A 25,340-nucleotide genomic window follows, 5' to 3' on the forward strand; every position below is an offset into this window, starting at 1 on the left:
AATCATAATATTAATAATAATATCCAATTGAATAGGAATCGAATTTAGAGATGTGTGGCTTATGACTATAACAAGCACTTTGTTTGCCAAGTGATCATCCCAGCGTTATGTCAGTGACACATGTCATAAATAACTGCTCTCTTTGTGGCAGTGGAGGAACATATATGCTGCAACGCAATATCAATATTTCATTAATAATTTGCTTTTCAGATGTACGTTTATTTCCATAAGTAGTTCCTATAGATTATTTTGGGCAAGATAACCATGAAAACAGAACAAAAAACCTTTGGAAATAGGGAGCACAAATCTAAAAAAAATGTATTTGCATTTGGGTAAAATCACAATTCATATTGTATGCACTATTTTTTCTCTTTTATTTTCAAATATGCGTTATCCTGGTATGGCCTTCTTGTTTATAATACTCCACTTCCGCTGCAAAAGTCACGTTAAGGAAATGTGTCACTTGCAAAGGGAAGCTGCTCTGTGCATTGCTCTCTTGCACACTGGCAGCACATTCCTTTTCACCGAGAATAAAGCAGACATCGAAAGAAGTGATACCAAGACAATAGGTTTGGCTTTTGCAGTTTTTCATTCTATTGCTGCCCTTGTTATGATGATATTATATGATATGATATAATATGACATTTATAATGCGCCTATACACAAGTGTTTCAAGGCGCGACGAGGCAAAGGGGGGGACAGGGGAGGACAGACAACGACCCTACTAGGCAAGGTATCATTCAGATCGCACAAATGCATGGGAAGGAGGAAAGGGGAAAGTGCGGGGGGCTGAGAGGACAGTGTAGTACATGGGATAAAAGAATAAATAACAATAAATAGAAGTACGGCCAACAGGTGGCTAGTGCAAGGGTAAGTACAGACATCAGTGTAAGTGCTGGTAGTGTGACTGTAGGGATTCAGAAAACAGTCACCAAGAGAGGGGGTTGCCAAGAAGGCAGGGGGAGGGGACCTGGGCCCGAGATCAGAGGGTGGCCAGTTAACCAGTCCAGTTTCAGTTTCAGCCAGGAAGTCAACATGGGAGAGGAGGAGAAAAAGCAGAAGAACATTTTTATAAATCTCACCAGCTGGTCCATTTTCAGGCCTAGGGGTAGATGATTCAGCAAAACCAAGCACAATTATCGTAGATTGCATCACATTTTTTGCTTTCAGCATCCAGCCCTATTACAAACTCTCCATGCAAACTTTATATTTTACTTTCCATTCTCTTCCAGGATTTCCAGTTGACCAGTACCACAATACCACATGGTAGCTCACTTTTTAGGAACTGGGTACGCCATGGTTTAACGTCTCTAATCCCACACACCCAGATAGTTGAAGAAAGTCACAATTTCTGTTAGGAAATTAATGTGGTGCAGTGGGTTGGAGAGATCTATGCAGCTGACATGTCATATCAGTTGTCTTTTCAGCTTTGATTATGAAATCCTTGGGTTTTTACAGTAATTGCATTTGTTATTGTATGAGCCAAATCGGGGTCTTACAAACCAGTGTGTCATCGTCAGTGTTGCACCAGTCCCCCTGCTCTCTAGAGCTCCCCCCAGACTGATTGCTGCTAATATTTTGAATTTCCGAGATTGGAAAGCAATAGTGCCCATTAATATGTTAGAATACACAGTCGGCACTGCTAAAGGCTAATGACTGGTAAGTGTTGTAAAATATACAGTGGGTACCATTGGAATCAATGCCTACTCACTAAGTGCGAAAGACATGGCAAGTGGCCCATTAGAATTTTAAAATATACAGTGGGCAAGTCTGAAGGCCATAGCTTATGGCACTTTAGTATTTTAAAATGTACAGTGGGCATGACTGAAAGATGTACACACCGGTCATGGTCAAAGGCCATGGTTAGTGGCCCATTTATATGTTAGACTATATAGTGGGCATGGCCAAAGGCTGCGACCACTGGCCAGTATTGCGCTAGAGGCCATAGTTAGTGGATGATTAGTGTATATAATATATAGTGGATACGGCTGATGGCTGTAGCCACTGGTGAAAGCCAAATTCTATGTTTGGGGCCTGCTAGTGTTTTAAAATATACAGTGCACGTGGCTGAAGGCCATGATTAGTGTTCATTAATGTGTTAAAATATATTTGGCTATGCATACTGAAATGGCTGATAACCATGCTTAATGCTGGTTACTGTTGTACTGTAATTAGTGATGTCATCAGTGATGTCACCATTGTGATCATAGGCTGTGCCACCCCCTGTAAAGTTGAATTTAGCTGAATTTCAGGGGTTTTGTTGCCTTTGACAATGGCCAGTGGGCACGGCCTTAGTACATAGCCACTGTATATTTTACAACACGTGGCCACTTTATATTTTCAAACACTGCCAGACCTTTTGTTAGGCCATAGTTCTTTTCCATGCCACTGGCCATGGACTTCCGTTGTGTCCACTGTATAATTTAGAACACTACCAGCCACTAGCTATGACCTTCGGCCATGGCCTGCGTGCTCCTTGTATTTTTGAAAACACTAATACACCACTAGCCATGGATTTTGGCTGTGGGTGCTGTATTTTTCCGAACATTACTAGGCCAATAGCCATGGCCTTCTGCCAGGCCCAGTGGGCACAGTCTTCTTCCGTGGCCACTGTATATATTGCAACACTAACAGACCACTAGCCATGGCCAGTAGCCACGGCCTTTGTCTGTGTTCACTGTATATTTTCAAACACTACCAGACCTTTTGTTAAACCATAGTTTTTTTCTGCACCACTGGCCAGGGTCAGTATTTTATAAAACACTTTTACGCCACTAGCCATGGCCTTAGGCCATGCCCACTGTTCATTTTAGAATGCTACCAGTACTCTAGCCGCAGCCTTCGGGCAGGGCCAGTGGGACTTTTTTTAAATCCCTCCCAGATCACTAGACATGGTCTCCGGCCGTACACACTGTATTTTTAAATCACTACCTGGTCACTAGTCATGGCCTTCAGCCATGTCCACTGTACATTTTAGAACACTAGCCATAGCCTTTGGTGGTGGGAGGCAAAAGGACACCAAGTGACATTTGGGAGCTTGAAGGAGGCTAGGGACCAAGTTTGCAGCATGATGCTTTAACATTTTTCACATACCCTCAGGAATAACCTGGGGCATACCGCGGCTACCCGGCATTTCAACTGAAACTGCATCATAGAAATGTTGAGTCTTGTGGGGGAATGGGAGAGGGCAGGGGATATTAGGAGACTTAAGAGTATTGAGGGGAGCAGGCACACATGAGTAGGACACTTAATGAGGGTCTGGTAGGGCAGAGAAGTGTGTACTGCTCCACTTGTCGAACATCTTTTGTCTTTTAAGACACAGACCAGAAGATATATTATGCTAGGTGAAAAATCATAACGCTGAAGCAGTTGAATCTTGGTTATTGGAGCAAGAACAGTTTTGGATATATAATTTGCAAAACTACATAGAAGGGCTGAATTTACTGGAAGTGTGGCACAAATTAGGCCTATAATACAGTATATGCTTGATAGATCCATTATGAGGATGGACGTTGGTGGAAATTGGAATATTTCCAATAAGTAATTCCCATGTCACATATTACACTAAATTATCATGCTGAGGCCGTCAGCCGTGTTCATTGTGGGATGTATAGACTTTCGAATTTGCACATTTAAATTGGGCGGTATTGTGGCCGCCTTCATTGAAGCTCATAATACTCCTATTCAGCCCCATGTACAGCCAGTAATCGATTTTGGTGAAACGATGTACATACCGTGGTTACGGACATTAGTATGCCTGCCTCCATTGAGGCGTTGACGTTTGTTCTCTTTAGAATACACGCATGAAGTGATGAAGTAATCAATTTGGTACCGGCTGTCGTATCGATGTGAGCATTAATTTCACGGCACGAACAATGGGGCATACACCTTGATGCCTGATGCGCTTCTAAATAGATTGAAGGTAAATTGATTATTCGCATTGTGGACAGTTGTGGGATGTTAGAACAAAGCTTAATGTAACCTGGTGCACACTGGTGTAGAAGCATGCCTTGATATGACGTCTCTAATTGGCTATAAAATATGGCATTCCTGCACAGTTTGCTTCATATTGGAGTGGAGGATTGTGATGATGCGGCTTCATATATAATTGTGGCAAATAATATTTGGAGTGTTTTCTCATAACAAGCATCTGTATGCGATCAAAGTTACAGAGCACATTCATATGATGAAAAGTGTGCCTCTGGACTTTTGGACAAAAAGGTACTTAACAGATGTCATATATTTTCTGATTTTGAAGCAGAAATTAATTAAGATTGAATGTCCATCTTAGTGATGATCAAGATTTTTTAAGTGAAGGAATAACTTTAGCAAGAACCAGACCCTTTAGTCATTGGCTGGATTGATATGAATTGTGAAATTTGAAGGATCCAGATGAATACAGCTATTCCAAGGTAAATGGGCATGTTTCCAGGGATACTATATTAGAGTGCATGCTCACAGAAACATTTATATTGTGCATTATGCACGTGATCATATATTCCAGTTGACATAATACACCCAGAAATCAGATTTATCAGTGATTTAATTCACTATGAGAACATACTGCAAGATTTGTTCACAGAGGTATGTTAACGATACAGAGTATGTGATAGTTGATATGTATGAGTGGATTCTTTTTTGTTTTTGTTTGTGATGCAGGTTTTAATAATCATATGTTTGGTCCTGACAAAGAATGATGATAATGATGATTTATTCATTCAGATGTCGAAACTAGCATTTGAAGGCATTCAAAACAGAGAATTTGGAATACAAATGAACATTTATGTCCTCCACTAGTTGACCATATACTTGAATAGCATATGTGGATTGAGATAGTGATCCACATAATTCCTCAGTTGAGGTTGAAACGGCACTTTATATCTGTGACTATGATACGATCTATGCATGCAGATTTTAAGCCCTATAGATCTACCCCCTAGAGAGGGTGTCACGGTACCAGCACTTTATATGGGTAAGACAATTTGTGACTAAAGTATGTGTTAGTGGGTTTTGCAGTATGAATGAGAGTGTGAGTCAGGTGATAAAACATAAGAACAGATGCACTGTTGAATATATTGAAAAATAAATACATGTTTTTGTCTTAGTTTTAAAGATTTTGACCCATATAAAATGTTGTAATAAACAATGCATTGGTTCATTATTTTTGTGGACTCATTGTGAAAAAAGAGTACAAATGATGGCTTACCATTTATGTACATGAGAGTGTGGTATGTCCATTAATCCTCATGTGACACTTCCATTGTTATTTGTACATTATTTGGCTTCCTGGTATCAGTGAGTAACGGGGCTCTGTCGTCCCTTGTTTCAATAATTAAAGTAAAGAGCGGGCACAAACAATTGGGCATTTATATACAGTGCCTATGGCTGAAGGCCATGGAGAGTGGTCTGCAAGTGTTTTAATATATGCAGTGTGCATGGCCGTAGTCCATTGCCAGTGGGCTGCATACAGTGGGCATGGCCATGGCCGAATGGCCAGTGGGTTTGAAGTGTTTTTAAAATAAACAGTGGGCATGCAACAAAACCCCTGAAATTAAGCTAAAGCCACCTTAACGTCACACCCCCTGTTGCGCAGCCTATGAGCACAATGATAACATCACAGACGGCATCAGTGATGATCGCGCTGATGACATCACTTGTGACATCACTAAATGCATCATCTATGACACACACAAAAGTCACTATTTAAAGATTACTTTTACTTTGTACAGTATGTGTTCTATTTAAATTTTAACACGTTAATTATTTACAAAAGACACACAGAAAGAAATATGCACATACATGTGTAGAGTAATAATCACTTTTTTTGAATAACCATGTGTGGAAATCCTAAAATATATCCTAATACAGAGTCCTTATATGTTTTAAAGCACTTCTCATGTCATTTAGAAAATGATACATGTATACATGTACACATTCTTACAATAAAACAATTTAGTATTTACAAATGTAGTACATAATTATGGTTCGACATGTCTCTTTCTATTTATTTCTAATAATTTATTTTATAACTGTATATACATATATTATTGTAAACATGTTTTAGTGTGGGGAGCGGATGAGTGTGGGGAGTGCGGAGAGTGCATGAGTGTGGAGAGCGCATGAGTGTGTGTGAGTGGACGAGTTGTGGGGAGCGGATGAGCGCGGTTGAGCGTGGAGTACGGTTGAGTGCGGAAAACGGTTGAGTGTATAGAGCGGCTTAGTATGATGAACCGAAAAGAGCAGAGGGCTGTGGAGAGCGGAGGACTGTGGAGAGTGGAGGACTGTGGAGAGCGGAGGACTGTGGAGAGCGGAGAACTCTAGAGAGCGTAGGACTGTGGAGAGCGGAGGACTATGGAGAGCGGATAAGTATGGAGATCGGGTGAGAGCGGAGATCGGGTGAGAGTGGAGATCGGGTGAGAGTGGAGATCGGGTGAGAGTGGAGATCGGGTGAGTGTGCGGAGAGCGGTTTGAGAATGGAGAGCGGACGAGAGTGGAGAGCGGATGACTTTGAGAGCGGATGATTTTGAGAGCGGATGAGTGTGGGGAACACATGAGTGTGGGGAGCGCATGAGTGTGGGGAGCGCACAACTGATTATGGACTGAACGAGTGTCCTACCTCGACCAGTTTGTTGACTGGACGAGTGGATAAACTACACGAGCATATAGTCTCGACAAGTGTCTAGACCTGACGAAGTGTGCGGTCTGGACGAGGGTGCGGTCTGGACGAGGGTGCGAACCAAACATAGGGTGCGGACTGGACGAATTTGTGGAGCGGTCGAGTATGAGGAACAGACGATTATGTGCAACGGACGATACTTAACATGCCTTGGAATGAAGGAAACTCTTGAAAACATACATCACGCCACACCCCACGCTTACTCTCTCCCTTACACCACCACTCATCTAGAACACAGAGATACTATGGCACCATTCGGTATAACTGTTCTCATATCTACATCTCCCGCTTACTCCACATCACTCTAAGTAAACATTGCTGGTTTCTCACCACCCAGCCAGGCGTTCTTCTCAGGCCTAACGCAGCCACACTCGTTCCGGATAAAGCCGACCAGAGCTCACACATACTCCTGATCTCTCAACCACCACACCTACAGCTAAGAAGCAGCTACCACTTGTTTTCGCACCAGCTGCACACATATATGGTGCGCACATGCACTTTTTGACTCCCCCTACTCTCTCTACTGACCTGAACTTCGGTTCCCAAGGGCGTTCAACCTACCAGCGCCTTCAGACCATACCAATGGTATATAAGGCGCTATATAAATGCAAAATAACATAACATAACATAACATAACATATATTTGGCACAGACAGGAACATTCTAAGCAGTATACTTTCTTTACTTTATTGCTATTAATAGAAAGTGAACAGATGTGTAAAATACTACATATTTATAATTAAGATATCATCTTTTACCTATGTACTACAAAGGAAAGCTTCACAAGTAGTGATATGATACATGTGTTGCTGTTTACTGTTTTAAACAATGTACTTGTTTTGAACTATTCTAAATTTCTAATATCACATATGTAGCAATGCACGGGTGGTCAAAATATGTGCAAATATCCATAGTGATCTTATTGTATTGTATTGTAGTAGTCATTTATATAGTGCCTTCTCCCATGACAATGGTTTTAAAGCTCTTGTCATAGTAATTGCCCTCGTGGACCGCAGTTCAGAGTTTGGGAAATTCTCATGAAGGCTTATAATGTGTGTGTGCATTTGCCAGAGATAAGCAATTAGTTGGGCTGGACAGGCTCCAGTAAGCATCACAAGAGATCAGTCACGTGGATGGGTGCTGACGGAGGTCAGGACCCATCCACATGACTGATACTCATGTGAGTGCAAGAGACTCTTTTTGTGTCCAGTTGGACCATATTTTGTCATAAGTCATCACTGTATTCTGTTGGCAAGGTGTTGAGACTTAATCTGGTGCAAGGAGGCAAAAGCTGGACCGAATTTGTCGTAGGTCGTCGCAGCATTCTGGTGTGTGCGTGTTGGTAGCCATGCCTTTGGCAGATGTCCACCAAAGTGGTGCGTTTATGCATACCTTGAGGCTGTTATTAGGGACAATGTTTAATCATATTGTCAGTGTGAGAGAGTCCTCTAAGCCCACTAGCCCGGTTGCCATAATGGATCATCTAAGCATCATGACACATCGTCTGACCATGATAGATAGGTTGGGGATGGGGCAGAGGACAAGTGCAGGGGGTGGGAGGGGTCGGGGGAGGGAACCAAGAGCGCCCAGTCAGTCAGGAGCTGGGGTAGGTGCTGAGAGATGCCACTCTCATGGGTCATTGACTAAGTGCATTAATGATGAGGCAAGTGCAAGACTTGGAGGCAAGTGCGAGAGGACTGGCGAGGGTGCTGGGGACTTGTGAGACTATGAGGTACATGAGGTGGCCAGTCAGCAGTCTGCGCAGAAAAGGAGAGAGAGAAGGATAGAGCGGACAGAAAGGTGAGCAGGGTAGAGGGAGAGAGAAGGAAGAGGAGAAGAGAAATGTCTTAAAGAGTTCCCGGAACTTAAGGAGATCAGGCTCACATGGAGTGTGGCAGGGAGGCTATTCGATCGGATGGCCCCTGCAGAGGACAAAGATCTCCCTCCAAATATCTTATTGGAGAACGGGCTCAGTTGATTAAGGTTGGAGGTAGATGAGGGGAGGACTCTGGAAGGACAGTATTTAGGTAGGCAACATTGCAGATAGGTAGGTCCCAGGCCCCAGAAAACCTTGTGGATAATGCAGAGGGCCTTGAACTTGTTCCTTGCTGCGACGGGGAACCAGTAGTGGGATTTCAGCATCAGAGAGATGCAGTCACTGGGCTTGAGGCCAAGGATAGGTCTTGGTGTTCTGTTATGGATGAGTTGCAGGGGGCGCAGAGGGCACAGAGCAGAGGCAGGGAGATTGAGAAAGAGGCTGTTGCAGTAGTCCAGCCTTGACAGAACCAGGCATCTGGAGACAGTGAGCTGGTGGGGGAAGGTGAGAAAAGGAAGAGTACTTCTGAGGAGGTGTAGCTGGTAGTTGGACTTTTTAGAGATGTCCGAAAGGTGAGCGCAGAAGGAGAGAGTGGAGTCGAAGATGACCCCAGGGTTTTTTGCCGTGTAGGTGGGTGCAGGCACAGGGCCAAGGGAGGCCGGCCAGAGGGAGAGGGGAAGTGGAAGAAGGAGTCCCAATGCAAACAATCTCAGTGTTAAAGGCATTGAGGCAGCGGTCGTTGGCAAGACACCATGACTGAATTGCAGACAGACAGTCAGATATGAGCGAGGTAGAGGAGGTGGCTGAGGGTAGCCTGAAGGAGAGCTGCTTGTCATCCGCATAACACTGGAAGTTAGAGATGAAAGTGACAACTACACATGCAAGCGCAGCCATATAGAAATTGAAGAACCAGGCGGATAGGTTAGAACCCTGGGGAATGCCACAAGTTGAAAGAGTGCTAGTAGAGAGAAAGGACCAACGTTCCACCTGGGATGGGTGGTCGGAAAGGAAGGAGGTTAACCACACCAGAGTCTGACCTGTGATTCCCAGGGTGTCATGCAGATGTGCAATCAGGATGTTGTGGTTTACCGTGTCAAAGGCAGAGGAGAGGTCAAGAAGAATGAGGACATAGGGAGTGTTAGTGTCATGATTTGAGAGCAGGTCTTCACGGGTGTTCAGAAGAGCAGTTTCCATGCTTTTGGATTCTCTAAAGCCAGACTGATGGTTGTGGAAGCAACCAGCAAGCAGTTTCAGTGCTGGGGGTGAGCTGAGAGATAGCTAGTTTCTCCAAGTGTTTGCTAGAGATAGGGCGGTAGGTCGATATTGCCTTTGAAGGAGGTAGCAGGCCAGTTTGTCAGAGGATCTTCCTGATGAATTTCATTTCCGTTCAGCTGCCCTACACTTGCGTTTAAGGGCAGCCGCATCAGAGTCGTACCAAGAGTTGCACTTTTTGGAAGGCTTCAGTCGGACCCTCATGACAGGGGCAAGAGTATCAAGGGTTTTAGAGATAGAGAGATTGAAGTTAACAAGGGCTGTGTCAGGGTGGGAGTCAGCCGCAGGAGTAGGAGGCAGAAAGTAGGTGGAGGCAAAGGCAGCTGCAGTCATTCTTTTCATGGGTCGAGTGTCTGCGCCGGGTGTGCTGATGCAAGAAGAGAAGAGAGCTTCAAATATGATGAGAGAAGAGAGTGGTCCATCCAAGATAGAGAGGTAGTGAGAGGGATATAGAGAGAGATATTGGAAGAAATTAAACCATCCAAAGTGGGGCACTGTGTGTGTGGAGCCAGAGGGTAAGATAGAGAGGGAGAGAGAATCGCATAGATTGTGGAAGGTGCCTAAGGATTCAAGACAGTCCAGATGGATGTTGAGATTGCAGAGGGGTGCCAACCGCTCTCCCCTTCTACTGAGTACAGATAACATGATAGTCAGAGCAATGGTTCCATTAATACAGAAATCAGTATTGTAGTTCCTTTATTTTTAGGTATAAAGTGCACATGCCGCGTCACATATTTGGGTTAAAATGACCCAGGAAGTGAAGGGTGCTTTAAGTATCACACATTTAACATGAGTATGTAAAAATATATTAGGAATAAGAGATACAAATTGAGAAATGCTTAAATGATTAAATAATGGCTCCCCGAAGGGTAGCACATTGGCAGACTGGGATATATTTCAAAATAGATACCTCATCACAAAATGGTGGCTGATGTTAAGAACAGGGGTGGAAATCCTGACTCATGCTGATAAGAAATATTCTTTGGCAGCATCTTGCTGTGAGATAAGTGAGCCTGGAAGGTCATTCTTGCAATTTGGCAGGTAAAGCAGACAATATTGATGTTGGAGTCAGAAAAAGGCAAGGGAAATTACCAATTTAAACAGAATAACTGCATTACTTGGCATCACAATTGAGCTTATATTTATTTCTCCATGGTATAAGGGCTAATTAAACTTGGCAAGGCCTCGAGGAGCAGATAAGGGATTGGCAGTGATGTGGTGAACTTGTTCTTGGCAAATGATGAAGAATGATGTAATTCTGTTCAGATGGGTTTAAAATAGCCTATCAGTCTATGTATCAGACAGCAAGTGTTAAAGCCAAGTATGACTAATGTGGGCTTGGTGTGCTTTAAATAAGTCATCCAAACAGAGTAAAGGGAGGGTTTTTCTCTGGTTAAAAGGACCTGTCAGATATATGCTCTACTAAAGTAGGAATTTGCATGAGGATGTTGCATCATCCAAAAAAGCCTATATAAGCAGGTTAAAGGCAAAATGTTGGTGTGTGTTTTTTCAGAAGTGTCTTGTTACCTCTAATAAAGACTGCTGTGGAAACCACCCCGACGCTTGTTTCTTTTGTCTTTGGTCCTTGCCTCATAATGAATTCATAGATGCCAGAAGCCTAATGAGAAGAGATCCCCTGTTCATGATCACCCAGCAGTAGGAGTTGAGAAGAGGAGGAAAGTAGAGAGGAGGCCAGGTCAGTCCATTCCGGTAGGAAGAGAGTAGATTGTCCTGGTGGCCGATAGAAGGTGGCTATAAGGAGAGAAGATGTATGAGAGAGTGAGAGCCTACAGATTAGGCACTTGAATGAGGAATAGGTCTGAGTAGGGATGATGGACACAGGTATTCATTCTGTGAAGATCGGGGCTACACCCCTCCTGTCCCTTTGGGCATGGGCACAGAGAGGATCTTGTATCCTTCATGGAGAAGTGTGTCAAAGCTCATGACAGAGCTGTCCTTGAACCATGTCTCTGTGATGGTGAGCACATCAAGATCCATGAGTACGAGGTTGAAGATGTCAGATGAGTGTTGACAGCAGAGCAAGAGTTAAGCGTGACAATATGGAGCCACTTGCCATCTTTGAAGGTCTTCCATGATATGATATGATATGGAATTTATAATGCGCCTATACACAGGTTTTTCAAGGTGTGATGAGGCAAGGGAGGGGGATAGGAGGGAAGATAGAGACAATGATTGTACTAGGCCATGTGTCTTTCAGATCTCGCAGGTGCAGGGGAAGGGGGAAAGGGAAAAATAGGGGGAGAGAGGACAATGCAGCACATGGGATAAATAGAATCAATAAAAGCAATAAGCAAAATGTGTGGACAGCTGGTGGCAAGTGCAAGGGTACGTGCAGACATCAGGTGTCCAGTGCTGGTAGGGGACTGTAGGGACACAGAAAACAGTTGCCAAGTGCAGGGTTTACCAGTGAGGCAGTGCAGGTGTGCAACTGGTGGGGGAGGGGACCCGGGCCCGAGATCAGAGGGTGGCCAGGTAACCAGTGCAGTTTCAGTTTCAGCCAGGGGTTCAGAAGGGGAGAGGAGGATAGAAAGCAGAAGCAAAGAGGAAGGTTTTCAGGTGCTTCCGGAACCGGAGATGGTTCTCCTCAAGCTTCATGGAGGCATGAAAGCTGTTCCAGAAGGAGGCCCCAGCCAAAGAAAGAGATCTACCACCAATTCTGGACTGACCCTGAGGGAGTTGGAGATTGATGAGTGAAGAGCTTGAGAAGGAAAATATTTAGGTAGAGAGAGTTGAAGGTATTGAGGCCCTAGGCCCCAGAAGGCCTTGTGGACAATACAGCGGGGTTTGAACTCAGTCCTTGCAGCCACTGGGAGCCAGTGCAGAGATTTTGGTCCTGGAGAGATACGATCCCTGGACTTGAGGCCAAGGACACGTCTCACAGTCCTGTTCTGGATGAGTTGCAGTGGGCGGAGAGTAGCAGCCTATATAAAATGTTTCATTCTATGGGTGTGAGTTTAGGAGTAAGAAATCCAAGTTTCCCATCCCCTTTTACTGTGTATTTCAAATGTTTGCAAACTCAAAAATTTGCTATTTCCCTTTTTTTGTCCCTCCTGAGATTTGTTTGTGTGTTTGTTCTATTGGTATTTGTGTAACTTCATCCATGTGCTTCCCTTACTATTCCTTTTTATTCCCAATTCTCAAAATGTGAAGCGCAAAAAAGGATTTCCACTCTTCTCTTTCTTTTTGAGTCTCCTACGGGAGACTGAATAGAAACAGGTGAATAAGACAGTTCTGGTGCCTCAGCAGATGTCTAAGAACAATGAGATTGACCTTCTGATACAGCCCATGTACCTCTGCTCTTTTTGCATAGCAATGCTCATTTTGCACCTGTGGATCATCCACCAGCCGTATTACCATCACCATCTACACATCAGCTTTTTAGTTATGGTGAGAATAGCTGTATTTTTCAGTCACAGAGGGGCTGACTGATGGGACATGCAGGTGCATACGTTCTGTGTTGCCCAAAGACCATAAATCTGCAGGAGCTAAACTCACAGCAATGAATGATGCAGAGAAGCGATGCATGCTCGATCCAGCACCATCTGACATTCTTGTAGGCTGCCCGCAGACATAAAAAATGCAATACAGTAGCCCATATAGCCAGTTAAAATGTTTGATTCTTGGGTGTGATATGCTGCGGTGGTTGTGGCCAGGGCCTAGAGCCTTGGGTGCATGGCCGTAGGCCACAACCACCGCAGCATATCACACCCATAGATCACACCCATAGGATGAAAAATCTATCAAATATTTGCAAATCTACAGTTTGTATACTGTTTGATTTGTATAGTTTGTATGTGAAGTTTTGGCTACGTCATGTCATTAAGATTGTAGAGTTTGGTAATAAGCACTGCAGTATAACATATCCATGGAAGTAAACATGTTCTATTGTGGTGTATGGTTAGATGTTTGCTTCAATGGTTGTGTTACGGAGCAGTATTTATGAGTTCTATTATAATATACTTACTGTTTGATTTTTTGTGATTGGATATATTTTTTTCATGACTTGGGTAACTGGAGCAGATATTCTTTTTTCAATTTCTGTGATAAAAGAAAATATCATGTTAACATGTAGTTAACAAACCAATCTACTGTGCAATTTGCTCAGTTTCTGTGTTTGTTTATTAAATCGTTGGGTCTGTGGGGAAATAAATCCATGTTGGATTAAAAAAAACTTTTTTTGTTATGTACAGTACATTTCTTTCTTTGTTTTTAGTGTTTACTTGTTGTTTTTGGCTAATGTTCTATCTGTTGGCTTGTTGCAGATTGTTAGATACCTGTTGTCGGATTGTAACTGTTTATAGTGTTTTATTTATATTCTCCAGTCGCTAATCTATCTGTTAGGTTGTTGCAGATTTTTGGGGCTGTTAGATACATGTTGGCGTATTCTAACTGTTTATTTCTTGTTATATTTTAGTGGTATTGATTTATTTGTTTGGTTGTTGTAAAATCTTGGGGCAGTTAGATACCTGTTAGCGTATTGTGACTGTTTATTTCTTCTTATAATTTAGTGGTATTGATTTATCTGTTTGGTGGTTGCAGAATTTTGGGGCAGTTAGATACCTGTTGGTGTATTGTAACTGTTCATAGTTTTCTAATTGAAGTTTTATTAATGTTTATGCACAGATTAGTTATTAGTGCTATTGATTTATTTGTTTGGTTGTTCCAAAATCTTGGAGCAGTTAGATACCTGTTGGCGTATTCTAACTGTTTATTTCTTCTTATAATTTAGTGGTATTAATTTATTTGTTTGGTTGTTGCAGAATCTTGGGGCAGTTAGATATATGTTGGTGTATTGTAACTGTTTATAGTTTTCTAATTAAAGTTTTGTTAATGTTTATTTACAGATTGGTTATGAAATTTTGGTTTTAAGAAGATTAAATAAGGATTTATAAGATTTTCTGGTAATGGTACTATCGTTACATTCGCACCATCCACAATTCTTTTTAATATATGCAGTGTAGTGACCTGCATTGGTTGTGGTTCCTGTATGGTGCATTATACCTATTGTTGAGAAGGTTTTATTACCAAATGATAGTTGACCATGTGTGAATCCAGTCAGCTTGCAGTTGTTTTTGGTACCATCTGCATTGTAACGTAGAAGCATTAATATTACGTATTTACTATGTGTTTGTATTTGTAAGGTGGAGCGATTATCTGAATTGCAGGTAGCACATAATCTGCCATGGTTTGCATTTTGTAGAAGTGGCTGAAATGGAATGGATTCACAGTTAGGTATGGATACATACACAAATCGTTCATTAGGGATTTGTTCCTGTGCCATAGTGTTGCACAGAGTGCATGTATGTTTCCACATGTATGAAATCTGGAAGATTTCATTTATAGGTATGTTTTTGTTTTCCAGTACTTGTAGTAAGTACATTAGAAATTCTTGTGGATCTTCTTGTGAGTTTATAGTGAATCTCACTATTCCAGCACAGTAGTCCAATTCTTGTCTTATTTCATGAACACTCTATGTGTTGTCAGGATTGTTGCTTGCATTTCTATCAAGGACTAACATTTGCAAACACAATTGGTCTGTAATGTGCAAGTAAATGTTGTCAACAATTGGTGGCAATTGAAATAGAATATGTATTGCTACATTTGCATAGCAATTTACACCAGGTATATTTGACAATTTGAATGGACCAGATAGTTCTGTGTCCATGTCATTTCGTCAGAGTGTGTGTTGCTTCTTTGATGAAGTACCTGAGTTACTTTGAGTAGTAGATTCTTCTTTGGTAATAGTAATTGATGAAGTATTAGCTTCTTGTACTCTCTTTGGAGGATTTGCAGTGAGATCCTGTTGCATGTCTGTTTGAAGTAGTTTTCTTTTACAACGTTTTGCTTTTTGTGGAACATGATAGGTTTTTATTTGGGGGGTGTATAGTAAACATAGTCTATTGTATTCTAAAATGCAAGGAATATCAGCGTTTACTTTACTTGCATCAAAGTTGATTAGAAATAGATCATCAAGTGTATGTAAGCGTGATAGTGATACGTAGCTCATGCCTTCTTTAAAGACTGTGTTCCCAATATCTATCAATGCTTTATCTGGGATAAGACCTTGTGATTTGTGAATGGTGACTGCGTATGATAGAGTTAGATAAAATTGTTCTCTACGTACATACATGTATTTGAAAAGAAGGAATCGAGCTGTTGACCATCCTACCCTTTTTACTTCTGATAGTTTGTCAAAAAGAATATTGACAAACTGAATGTTGTTGTCATGTGGGTATGTTTGAAAGCCAACAACTGTACCAAGTGCTCTATTAATTAGTCCTTGCTCCATGTCAAGGTTACGTTTAAGCATTAATAATAATTTTAATATTTTCTCCAAACCAGCTATGTTGAGATAGGGTTTTCTAAGGTTTTTAGTCTTGTTGTGGCTTATTGACACATGGGTAGTGTCATACCATGTACGTCCAGTTTGTCTGTGGAGAAAATTCCAATTATTGGTTGCATTTCTTTTTTCAACATTGTTCATTAAATTTGGAACAGCTTGCAAGAGTTGGCATCAAGGACATACAATTGACATTTTTGTGTGCTAATTGTGCCATGATATCAGTAGCACATGAGTTATGGCCATAAAGTGCATGGATGTGCCGGGTTTTTAATGTTGCTTGTGCTTCTTGAGATCGTACACCAACTCTAATACTTTTTAAAATGTTGGCGTAGGTGAGGTCTGCAGACTGGCGCATGTTTTCTGTTAATTCTCTGTATTGGAAATGTTGCCAAAGGTTAACATTTCCTATGCTGCCAACTGTTTTACAGCAGAGTTTGTGTCCTAAGGTTTTAAAAAATAGGTTCACCTTTCACTGGTGTCAATTGAAGAAGCTCTCCGAAAACAATAATGTGTTTCCCTCCAAATAGCTCTTCATAGTTTGCTTTGAGTACTTTGTGTAATCTGAGGTGAATCAAAGCCAACATTAGGTTGGAGACCATGCTGACTTCATCTATTAGTAGCATTTTCATTTGTTTTAACACTCTACGTAGTTCCATTGCAGCTTCTGTAGAAAGTTTGTAATATTCTAATTTGTTTTGGTGTTCTACTGGAAGGAGTAGTAATTGGTGTAAAGTGACACCGCCTTTGTTGTAGGCAGCTAAACCGGTGGGGGCAGTTACAACAGCTGACAGTTTGTTGTTTGTCAATTGTTGAAGGAACTTGCTGATGATTTTGATTAAGAATGTTTTGCCTGAATCAGCTTGACCACTGACGTACAGTAGTATAGGTTTGTAATTTTGGCAGGTGCATTCTTTATTTTCATGTTGTACACCATGTGCAATTTCTTTTGTTACTTCTTGAATAATGCTAAGCTGCTCATTGTTCAGTTTTGATTGCAGTACAATTAAGTCTTCTGTATCTTCTTCATAGTGACACATGGTGGTGTCTACTTCTGTCATAGCTAATTCTGCCTCATTTGCTATTAATGGTTATCCCAGTGGTTCTTGGCTTCCTGTTACAGAAGGTTGACTACAACCTGGAGTGTCCTTATCTAGTTGGGCTTGGAGTTACATTGGTTATAGTGCTTTAATTTGCTTTGAAAGCGTCTTCATAGGAGTCATAGATATCTAGTAATAATTCTTCATTTCTCCATGGTTTAAAAAGTTGTAGCACGGACATGTAATATAGTTCTTTATGTTGAGGAGTTTTTAATGACAATTTGATAGGCTTAATTAAGCTTCGTTTGGTAAGTTTCACTAAGCTGCCTTCACAATTTGTCACTCTAAATCTACCTTTATTTTCATCAGGTTTTATATTATTTTTGTTTGTGAAGTTTTGTGCTGTGTGGTATAGACACATGGTTTCCAAAGTGGTACTCCTTTTGGGTGGTATGTGTCTAGTAAGTTGTTTTTCAAAATGGGCCTCATTACACAGATGGCGGTAAGGGTTTACCTTTACCGGTAAGGGTACCAGTGCCGGTAAACCCTTACCGCCTTACTACGAGGTCCCTTTGTGGGACCCTACCTTAACAGCTGGTTTTACCAGTAGTTAAGGACGGGACCCACAAAGGGACCTAGGAGGTAATTACGGTACCGCAATTTGCTGTACCGTAATTACCGCCTTCCCCATTCCCATTGAGCCCCGTGGAGGCAAAAATGGGAATGGGAAAGGGCCATGGGGAATTACCACCCCCACACACCTTGGAATAGGGTGGTAATTCCGCCATTCACCATGTCAGACTCGGTAAAATACCATCGGCAACCATGGCACTAATAGAGCCATGGTTACCGCCGTCCGTGTAATGAGGCCCAATGTCTTGGCTGTTGGGATCAGTTTTGGCTATTGTTTCTATGTCGTTGTATGATTTCAGAGCTGTTTTTTCTAGATTTAGCAGGACCAAGACTTAGCCATACTATATTTTCAGATGTTCCATACAAGCAGTACCAGTTAAACGATCTGCAGCTTCATAGGAGCCACATTCTCTATGAGAGAGCATTTTTATGCCTAAACTGTACAATTTTTGAGACATTGTTTTGTCCGATGATAGTTTATTCCAGAGGTCTTGAAGCTCTGTTTTTTCTGCTTTGGTTAAGTAGGCAGTAACATATCGCGCAACTGCAGTGGAATTGTCTGAAATGTACTGCATATCTATGTTTGCATTCCATAAGAGGGCAATGATTGCATTGTAATCATTGATATATTTTGCTTCTTGTGTTATTTTTATGTAATATGTGTTCTTGGGTGATTTACTTTTAACACTATGTCTAACTGAAGACATGAAGTTGTTCACTTCACCTGTTTCTGTAACTGGTCAAGGCAAACCAAAGCGGCATTTGGTGTATTATTTCCCTTTGTTTTTTTTATTTTCAACGACAATATTTCCCACATGTGTGTGTTTGAAATTGTACAATTTGTGCATGAAGATCACTATATGTTGCTTCTGATGGAATTTCACAAGTGACATATTTTTCGATAAACTGTAAAACAGTGGCATCACTGTCTTGACCAAATTTAGGAGCGTCTTTAATCCATAAAAGCATATGGATATGTGGCGCTCCTCTGGCTTGGTATTCTTTTTTCCAAATGAAGTGTTGCAATTCTCCGAGGGGAGGGACAGTTTTATTACAAATAAAGTGTAGCATAGCAATGAAGCAATGATGGAAACATCTTGAAATATTAACAGGATTTAGAGAGCAAAGTTCTCCAGGTGTTAGTATATCTATGTTTGTTTTGTTTTTGTTTGATATGCGTACGAATAGGAAATCATGTAGATCTTCCCATGCATATTCTGCACAACTTAATGTAACAAACCAAGTGGGCGGGCCAAGGTTTCTTATCATACAACGTACATCTCCGTGACGTCAGAACCAGTACTCTTTAGTACCACGCATATTTGCTAACAGATTTGTAATGCTTGATTGTAGAACCTCATCTTTTGCTTGCACTTTTTGTAGTAATTGTGTAGCTGACATATTTTGAAAGTGGGTACCTGATTTCATTGTGTGTGTGACTCCATAGCATAGAGTTGCTAGTTCACTTTCAAAGAGTAGGTGGAATATGTATGCCACATTTTGTCTAAATCTGGGATCTTCAGAATACATTCGTAATTAGCGGTTTTATGATGCTTTTATCTGAATGGGTCTATCATCGTACCTTCCTCCTTTCCCAGTAGGAAAGAGTAGAGGAAAACCATTTGCTTCTATACTTTTTTCCCATATGCTGATTGGTGATCCTTTGGTTTGCCACATTTGGTACGTTTCTAGTGCACCATCTATGGTGTCATTAGACTGGAATGGATGAATTGTATAATGGTCTAAAATATTGGATACTGTAGCAGGATCTAGAAGTTCAAATTTACCACTTTCTGGTGACTCTTGAATTATTTTAGTGGTTTCCCTCAAGTTTTCTTTAATATTAATTTATTTGTAGTATTCATTATTGTCTTTTAGATATTGCAAGGCTTGTCTAACTTTATGTAAGTCTACGAGTTGTTGCCACATTTTTTTTTGTCTTTTGTAGGTACACCATTTCCTTGGACAATTAAAGATTGCTCTATTGGACTTTGCACTCCCAGAGTGTGCACATTTTCTTTCAGACCTAATGGTAAATAAACTACTTTGCCATGAATGCCTTTCACTAATTCAAGGGGAGGTAATTTTGCTGTTTTTGGTTGAAAGCATATTATTGCTTGAAATGGGTGCACTGTTTGAATTATGCTGCTCTCATATAAATTGAGTTGTTGCAGGGGTTTTGGTAGTGGGAATAATTCCAAGTTATTTGTGATAGCACATGAAGGAGTTTGGTTGTTGTCAAGTTTTGTAGTGCAGTAGGTGCAAAGTATTAAGGGGTCAGTTATTTCATATTTGTTTGCTGCTATAAGGTAGAGAGCTAATTCAAACCATTTGGAATCTTCATTGTCTTCTATTTTGTATGTTACGTCTACAGTTTTTGTGTTACTTTTATAAAAAGTTCTGCGGCAACACACACACACACATGGTTTGGATGTACTTTTACATTTTAGTATTTCTTTTTTGTATATGTGTGGTAGAAGTTTGCCATCTGTACAATTGTTGCTAGTCTGTTGTAAAGCTATTGCATTTTGTAAGTGGCTCTCACTTCCAAAATATTTTCTCTGGATATTCTCCATTTCTTCGAGTAGGTCGTTGGCTGTACCATGCAGAAGAATGTTATTTAAATTGGCTAGTGCTAAAGCAGGACTTTTAGCAGAGTACAGTTTATAAACTAAATTTCTTATAGTTGAATGATGTGTTGATATCATTTTGATATATGGAAGGTGCTTTTGCAAATAGGTCCTGAAATGCAGGCTAATGAATGTCCTTGTTGTCCTGTGTGTTTGCGCACTGGACAGGTATCCATATTTTGTAGTAGTTTCATTTTGATTTTGTCTTTGCCTTTCACCTACTGATTGAGGAACGTGCATAAAGATTTGAAAGAATTTTTGGCAATGCTACAAATTGACGTGCATGCCCATTTGTATACTGGACGTTCTGGTTCAGTCAAATTTAGAGGTGATACTGAGTTTTCTGGGAACATTTTTGTAAGCAGCATTTCTTGTTGCATTATGGTATTATTAAGTTTTTCATACCCTCCTTCACTGCTATGTATGGCATTTCTGTTTGTTTGCTTTTGTTTGTATGCTTCATTGAAATAAGGTCCTGTGCTCGTGGTGTGACTCCATTCACCTCAACAGATATTTAAGAAGTTATTTTTGTTGACATTCCATTTATTGAGAAGTGTTTTTTGTAATTTAGTAGTTAGTTTTGTTAGTGGTTTCATTCTGTTTAACACTAAAATAAATAACTTTCTTTTGAGAAGGATTGCGCTGTCTATCAAAGCTTCTAAGATTAATTTTCTACGGTAGGTCTTAAGGGTTGTGCATGATTTCTCCCTGTTTTTATAAGATCCTGAAGGACTCTGTGGCAGAAGATTTTTTTCTAAAATACTTTTTTTGATATGGTTACTTGCCACTACATCAATATTTATAGGAGCAGTGTTAGCAGTAGTGGTAGCTGAATTATTTTTAATCACTTTTTTTTTCGTTTTACATTTTGAAAGAGGAGGGAGAGTTTTTGTATTGGAAGCTTGTTTTATTTCGCTTAATAACTCTATTAGATCTTTTGTTTGAACTTTTTGTACAAATTCTGCTAGAGATGGATGCTTATTTTGGACACTTTTATTTTCATTTGCTCTTCTTCTCCATTGCTTTCTACGGACTTGCTTCTTGGTCGGCAATCTTTGAGGTCTGTTGAAAAAAAAGGAAGGTATGGGTTGGGTTGTTCTGCAATGTATGTGTGCTGTGTGCATGAGTGTCTGAGTATGATGGTAAGGATGTATGTGGTAGTGTGTGAATGTGCATTGGGCAGCTACAACTAGTTGGGAAGGTTTTTCTTGTATTTATGTGCTACTATACTGGGGTTCAGATGACAATACAAAGTAAGCTAGTGGTGAGGAGAAGCACTAATACTAAATCTAATGTTATAGAATTAAAAGAATTCTTTGTTCTATAATACTAACATTCTAAGGGCTGAGTTATTTCACTTGTGCGCCAAAAACGGGTATTTGTGCACCATTCTGCCTGCCAATCCCTGTTTAACAAATGGGGATTTGTGGGCAGAATGGTGCACAAATCTCTGTTTTTCGGCGCACAAATTCCATGAATCAACCCCACAGTGTGTTTGAGTAACAGTAAGAATATTATGGTAGTTTTGTACTTACTTTTATTGTTTGGAATGAGCAGGTTTCTTCTGAGTTGTTGTTTGTACTTCAGATGCTGCTGCTTTTCAGGAGAGTGGTCTTCACTGCATTGTAAAAGAAAGAAGTTAGTAATTTTGTGTGTCTATAGCACTGATGTTAATTTAGATGTTGATTTGTATGTTTTTGTAGTAGTATCCTTGTTTGATAACTGAACATAGTGTGTGAATGCAGTTTACTTTGACTATGTGCAGGCTTTATATTTTACTTACAATATGTTAGTTCAACATGCTCTGCAAATGAGTAGAATACTAAGTGGGTAATTCATAGAATTCGGCGGACAAGTGGCGCATGCAGCTGGCGCACAGTGTGCGTGTGCGGCAGTCTGCGCTAGCCGCGTGCGCCAAAACCCATTTCAGCGCACATGGTATTCATGAAATTTAACATCCATAACCTGCCGTGGCGCTGAGTGGCGCAGCGACCCTGCAGCAGCCCCAGTTATGCCCCCAACTCCGCCCCGTACACCATGAACCACGCACAAATGCAGTACATGGCGCAAAGGCCAGTGGACCAGCATACAGCCACCCAACCATGAAAACGTGTGTAAAACTCCCTGTGCACCCCTCTGAATACACGTACCCCTCTTGCGCTAGTGAAATCACGTGTAAAACTCCCTGCACACCCCTCAGAATACACATACCCCTCTTGCGCTAGTGAAATCGCGTGTAAAACCACCCACGCACCCCTCGGAACACATGTACCCTTCTTGCGCTAGCAAAATCACATGTAAAACTCCCCGTGCACCCCTCAGAATACACGCATGCAGCCTATCCACCCTCCCCATGCCCCACAGGCAGCCCATCACCCCAGTGCATAGCCCACACCACAGGGGGGACTATTCCCACGTGATTTCGGTAACGCCAGAGGGGTACGTGTATTCTGAGGGGTGTCTGGGGAGTTTTACATGCGATAGGCCCTGTGCGAGTGGGGTACGTGTATTTGTGGGGTACGCAGGGAGTTTCACACGCGATAGGCCCTGTGCGAGCGGGTTACATGTATTTGTGGGGTACTTGGGGAGTTTCACACATGATAGGCCCTGTGCGAGTGGGGTACGTGTATTTGTGGGTTACGCAGGGAATTTTACATGTGATAGGCCCTGTGTGAGCGGGGTACGTGTATTTGTGGGGTATGCAGGGAGTTTCACATGCGATAGGCCCTGTGCGAGCAGGGTACGTGTATTTGTGGGGTATGCAGGGAGTTTCACATGCGATAGGCCCTGTGCGAGCGGAGTACGTCTATTTGTGGGGTACACACAGAGTTTCACATGTGCTAGGCCCTGTGCGAGTGGGATATGTGTATTTGTGGGGTACATGGGAGTTTCACATGTGATCGGCCCTGTGCGAGCAGGGTACGTGTATTCTGAGGTGTGCGCATGGAATTTTACACGCGATTTCGCTAGCGCGAGAGTGGTACGTGTATACTGAGGGGTGCGCGGGGAGTCCTACACGCGATTTCGCTAGCGCTAGAGGGGTACATGTATTCGGAGGGGTGCGCGGGGAGTTTTACACACAATTTTGCTAGCGCGAGAGGGGTACGTGTATTCTGAGGGGTGCGCAGGAGTTTTACACACAATTTGGCATTGTGAGCCCTGTGCCTTTTCCCCCCTCCCCATGCCCTGCAGGCAGCTCACACCACAGGGGACTACCCTACAACCCTCACCATGCCCTGCAGTCAGCCCACATGGCACCATGCACTTGTGTGCACACTTGTGAGCCCCGACTCATGTCCCCCACCCATCCACCCACCCCCAGTGATGTGCACCTGGCATCAGGCCCCGACTCATGTCCCCTTGCACCCCCACCCACCCAGCATTGCCGGGCACCTGCCAGCAGGCCCAAACTCATGTCCCCCTGCACCCCCACCCACCCAGCACTGACGGGCACCTGGCAGCAGGCCCTGACTCATGTCCCCCTGCACCCCCACCCACCCAGCATTGGCAGGCACCTGGCAGCAGGCCCCGGCTCATGTCCCCCTGCACCCCCACCCACCCAGATTTGACGGGCACCTGCCAGCAGGACCCGACTGATGTCCCCCTGCACCCCCACCCACCCAGCATTGACGGACACCTGCCAGCAGGCCCTGACTCATGTCCTCCCCAACACGTCATCACAATCCACACACATGGCCCTTATGGCCACCCAAATCCCACCCCACATCACCCCAGTCTAAACACCCAACCAAGTATTTCATCCACCCCACATTGAAATCCCTATTACATGATACATCCCAATTGGCAAGTATGCACATCAATTCATGTCCGTCACACACACACAATGGGTGCAAGTGAATGAGAAAACCCACATCGTGACATGCATGAAACCAATGAAAGAATACCAAACAAATGAAGTATGAAACCAAATTGTATTAAAAATAAAACCAAGGGAACGAAAGAAAATCACACAATAATAGAAATAATAAACAAAAGGCTGCATGTCCAAAATAAATGAAATAAATATATGAATGCTGCATCAAAATAAATCCAAATGAAAATGTCTCCAAATGGTTCATCCATCAAACAAAATCCAAATGAACAAATAAATCCATTGCTCCATGGTAAAAAATGAAAAAAATGAAGTCCAACCCAGTCTTCAACTATATGCAATTTCCAAATCCAGGGTCCATGAGCCCAACAATCCAAATGAGGCCTACAAAAAACCCTACCTAACAAACAAGTATATACAAAAAGGTGGGGCATAGTCCATGCGCCCCCAAATGAAATGAAAATATAAAGGAAACCTAACACTAATTAACTATATACAATGGGGGCGGGCAAGTCCTATGGCTCACTTGTTGATTTCCCGGGCCAGGGCATCATCGAACTCCTGTTCTACGTCCTGGAGGCGGGCCTGTTCCATGGCCCCGAGGTTTTGCAGGGATAACGCCATGTCCAACTCCCTGCAAATTTCCTCGAGGCACTCAGCCCACGTCAGCGCCCTGCGCATGGAGTTCTCTGCCCTGACCATAGTGAGCCGTGCCTCTTCTGCCCGCCGCCGATCTGCATCTATTTGCTGGCCCAACCGCTGCCACACGGAAGACACTCCCAATCCAGGGTCCTCCTGCCCTCCGTCTGATGTCTGCCCCTCTGATGTTTAGTTTAGTTTAGTTTAGTTTAGTTTAGTTTAGTTTAGTTTAGGTTATTATTTGTATAGCGCCGCCTGGCCCTGGGGCAACCAGGCGCTTGACAAGGCAGTAAGGTACACGTAGTTAAAGCAGTCATCAATACAGGTAAGGTTATTTACATAGCAGAACATGTTCGAGCAACAGAGATATATGTACAGAAGGTAAAAAAAACATAGATGGATATCAATGAAGTAAAATATGTAGCTTGGGACTTGAGTACT

The sequence above is a fragment of the Ambystoma mexicanum genome, chromosome 4p (genome assembly GCF_040938575.1).
Source record: "Ambystoma mexicanum isolate Mex_15411 chromosome 4p, UKY_AmexF1_1, whole genome shotgun sequence".
NCBI classification, from domain to species: domain Eukaryota; kingdom Metazoa; phylum Chordata; class Amphibia; order Caudata; family Ambystomatidae; genus Ambystoma; species Ambystoma mexicanum.